Source organism: Somniosus microcephalus, unplaced genomic scaffold (genome assembly GCF_052327205.1).
Source record: "Somniosus microcephalus isolate GS21.2 unplaced genomic scaffold, FLI_Smic_1.0 unresolved_chr1, whole genome shotgun sequence".
NCBI lineage: Eukaryota > Metazoa > Chordata > Chondrichthyes > Squaliformes > Somniosidae > Somniosus > Somniosus microcephalus.
In genome coordinates, this window is record NW_028225179.1 from 146619405 (window position 1) to 146623445 (window position 4041).

Sequence of the window (4041 nt, forward strand, 5' to 3'; positions counted from 1 at the left end):
GAAAAAATTAAGCCCATTGAGCCTGTTTTGCCATTCAGTTAGATCATGGCTGACCTGTATCTTAACTCCATCTAGCTGCCTTGGTTCTGTAACCCTTAATATCCTTGCTAACAAAAATCCATCAGTCTCAGTTTTGAAATTTTCAATTGACCCCCGGCCATGCAGCTTTTTGGGGGAGAGAGTTCCAGATTTCCTCTACCCTTTGTGTGAAGAAGTGCTTCCTGACATCACCCCTGAATGGCCTGGCTTTCATTTTAAGGTTCTGCCCCCTTGTGGACTTTCCCACCAGAGGAAATAGTTTCTCTCTATCTCCCCTCGCAACTCCTTTAATCATCTTAAACACCTCAGTTAGATCACTCCTTAATCTTCAATATTCGAGGGAATGAATGCTCTGAGAATTTTCATTGATTAAACTAAATGCTATTTAATTTTCAGCTGTTTATGGCACAAAAGTGTACAAATTAACTGATCTTTGTTCAGGAGGAACTGCGAACCTTACTGAAGCCGGTCCAGGACAAGAAGAAGGAATGTGACGCTGTAAAAAGTGATTATGTGGAAACATTAACCCACATTCAGGTACATTTGATGTCACTTTGTTGTATATTTTCCAATCACGATTTGTTTTTCTTTGAACCGTTGAATGTCCATTACCAAAGTAAAATCTCAATTTAGCAAATCATTGAATTAGCACAGACACTTCCTTGTGCTGGTGAAACCGGAGTTAAAGAAAATACAGCAGCTCGATCCACAGTTAGAGCTCCCTCTTCTGAATAAATTATCATCTGGTCCCCATTAACTGGATTTCACTGCAGCAGGGAATGTTTTCCTCTAAAAGATTCTTGTATGACGAGAACTGCACAGGCTGCACAACCTTTTTAAAATGCTCATTTGTTTTTTCAATCTCACTATTCTTTTCCAAAGGACCAAGGCGTAAAGACAGAGAAACAGATTAAAGCAGAATTTGAAAAACTTCACCAGTTTCTCCGTGAGGAAGAGAGGATTGTGTTGGGAGATCTGAAACTGGAGAAAGAGAAAAACAGTCAGGAGATGAAGGGGAGGATTGAGAAGATAATGGAGGAAATCTCATCACTTTCAGTCACTGTTCAGGATATTGAACAAGAGCTGAGTGAACAGGACAACATCAAGTTTTTAACGGTAGCTGTTTATTTATTTGTTTTTTGTTTCCTTCGTCCCTCTTTGACACAGTCTTCAAGATCATGCAGGGTGTGCCATCAAAACCTGGAATATTACATTGAATTACAGAGTATTTACAGCACAGAAACAGGCCTTTCGGCCCAACAGGTCCATGTTGGTGTTTGTGCTCCACACGAGCCTCCTCCCACCCTTCGTAGACTAAACCCATCAACATATTCTATTCCTTTCTCCCTCGTGTTTATCTAGCTTCCCCTTAAATGCATTTATACTATTCACCTCAACCACTCCATGTGGTAGCGCGTTCCACGTTCTCACCACTCTCTGGGTAAAGAAGTTTTATTACGTTAAAAGCACTATATAAATGTAAGTTGTTGTTGAATTCACTATTGGATTTATTAGTGACTTTCTTGTATTTATGGCCCCTAGTTCTGGTCTCCCCTGCAAGTGGACACATCTTCTCTACGTCTATCAAACCCTTTCATAATCTTAAAGACCTCCATCAGGTCACCCCCTCAGTCTTCCCTTTTCTCGAGAACCGAGTGAATGGATAATTACAATCCTAGCCCTTTTGGGCTATTCCAGATCAGGCGTATTCCCCAGACATTCACCTTCAACTTAAGTTAGAGATAGCCGAATTCCATAAGATGCTTAAATGCGTCTAAAGGTTCAGGCTATCTCTCCCTAAAGGAAAAGAACGACTAAAGATGTTGCCGTCCTCCGGATAGTACTTTTAATAAGTTGAACTAGACTGTAACCATCCGGATATTATGAGGGTCTAGAATACCCCCCAGAACTCTGCAATTCTTCACCAGAGAATATACAGAGATTTGAGTTCGCGAGGTTGATACAGAAATTACTCTGTGAGACAATTCTAAAAATATATAAATTTATTAAAGAACCGACATGTAGTTAACAGCTGGTGTATCCATCGCAACATTACAGTTCAAAAACAATTAGCTTTCATTTCTTATTTCTTACTTATTTCTAAATGCAGAACATCCACCAAAAATCAATACCTTTGACTTCCCGAGACTCATAGTTAAAGACTTACAGAGATGCCTCCAAAGTGTTGAGAAACGCTTTGCCCTTTCAGTGTGTTCTGACTTCTGTTAAAAAAGGTCTTATTTTTATACCCTTTTGGCATTAGTATATCTTCTTTGACGTTCTCTGCTGATGTCAGCTAATTGTCTTTATTGATACCTCTTTCAAATGCTTTCTATTTTACTGTCAATTCAACTATTGCATGCATAATTATTTCTCTACCTTTAGGTTTTCCAAAAACCATCATAAAAACAATGACAGCTATGGTTTTTGTTTGATGCCATTCTTATCAAAGATTCTTCATTCAATTCTTAATATTGGCTTAACTGCTTTTTACCCAGTATGTCTTTTATTAATAATATCAGAATTCTGTTTATAGTATTGTGTATTTCTCTGAATCATGGCTATTCCTTTACAAGAGCCCCAGCCTGTTCACTCTTTCCTGATTGGTGCAACCTCTCAGTGCTGGTATCTTTCTCGTAAATCTTTCATGCACCTTCTCCAGTGACTCTATCTTTTTTTTATAATATGGAGACCAGAACTGTTCCCAGTACTCCAAGTGTGGTCTAACCAAGGTTCTATACAAGTTTAAGATAACTTCTCTGCTTCACAATTCACTAGAAATGAGCCCCAGTGCTTTGTTTGTTTTTATGGCCTTATTAACCTGTGTCACTACTTCTAGTGATTTGTGTATCTGGTATCCCCAGATCCCTCTGTTCCTCTTCCCCATTTAGACTTATTTTCCAAGGAGTATGTGGCCTCCTTTTATTCCTACCATAATGTACCACCTCACACTTGCCTATATTGAAATTAATCTGCTAATTACACGCACATTCTGCAAGTTTATTAATGTCTTTCTGTATTTTATTGCGGTCCTTCTCGGTATTGACTATATCCCCAATTAGGCGTAATCCGCAAATTTTGAAATTGTACTTCCAATTGCCGAGTCCAAATGGTTTCTGTAAATGGTGAACAACAGTGGTCCCTGCACCGATCCTTGTGGAACACAACTTTACACCTTTTGTCAATCTGAGTAACTATTTTGAACCCCTACTCTCTGTTTTCTGTTCTGTAGCCAGCTTGCTATCCATTCTGCTACTTGTCCCCTGACTCCACATGTTCTGACCTTAGTCACGAGTCTACTATGCGGTACCTTATCGAAGGCCTTTTGGAAATCCAAATATGATACCTCTACTGAATTCCCCTTGTCTACCCTTTCTGTTACATCAGAGAATTCAATAAGGTTGGTCAAGCATGACCTTCCCTTTTGAAATCAGTGCTGACTATTCTTCATTATATTTTCAGATTCTAGAAAAGGACACATGCAAATTACAACTTGAATAGATTAAAGTGACTCTCTTTAAATAATATTTTTATTCTAAGAATTTGAGACTCTTCAGGATTTTACAATTGGATTGTAGCTCTGTGACTTGTGTTGTGCAGTCAGATCGAGTCAGTTGTAATGTTGTGGAGTAACTCACAGTACAGTGAGGGCAGGAAGAGGCAGTCCAATAACTTTCCATATTTAGAATGTACTTTTCTGTGGAATCCACTCTGTTTCTTTTTGTGATAAAATGTTCTCTAAACACAAATAGTAATAATTGTTCTTGTTCCGCAGAAATTTCCGGAAACTGAGAAAAGGTATAATTGACACCCTTGATTTGAGTCGATAATTGAATTTCTAACATCTCTTGCCCACCCTGGAATGATCCAACACTGACCTTTATCTCCTGTTCCAGAGTGAAGCGAACTCTCCCAGAGCCGCAGAAGGTTTACCCTTTAATAAATGTGGGGAAGTACATTGGGTCACTGCAGTACAGAGTGTGGAGAAAGATGCTGACGGTG

At 39.0% G+C, this 4041-nt stretch overlaps 1 long non-coding RNA gene across 1 annotated transcript; it reads left to right on the plus strand.

Moving 5' to 3' along the window:
* Positions 1-253: 253 nt before the first annotated feature.
* Positions 254-3837, plus strand: LOC147096207 (uncharacterized). The gene is made up of 3 exons (XR_015074869.1): positions 254-576; positions 922-1155; positions 3815-3837. It is a non-coding gene; the product is annotated as an uncharacterized LOC147096207 (long non-coding RNA).
* Positions 3838-4041: the final 204 nt, after the last annotated feature.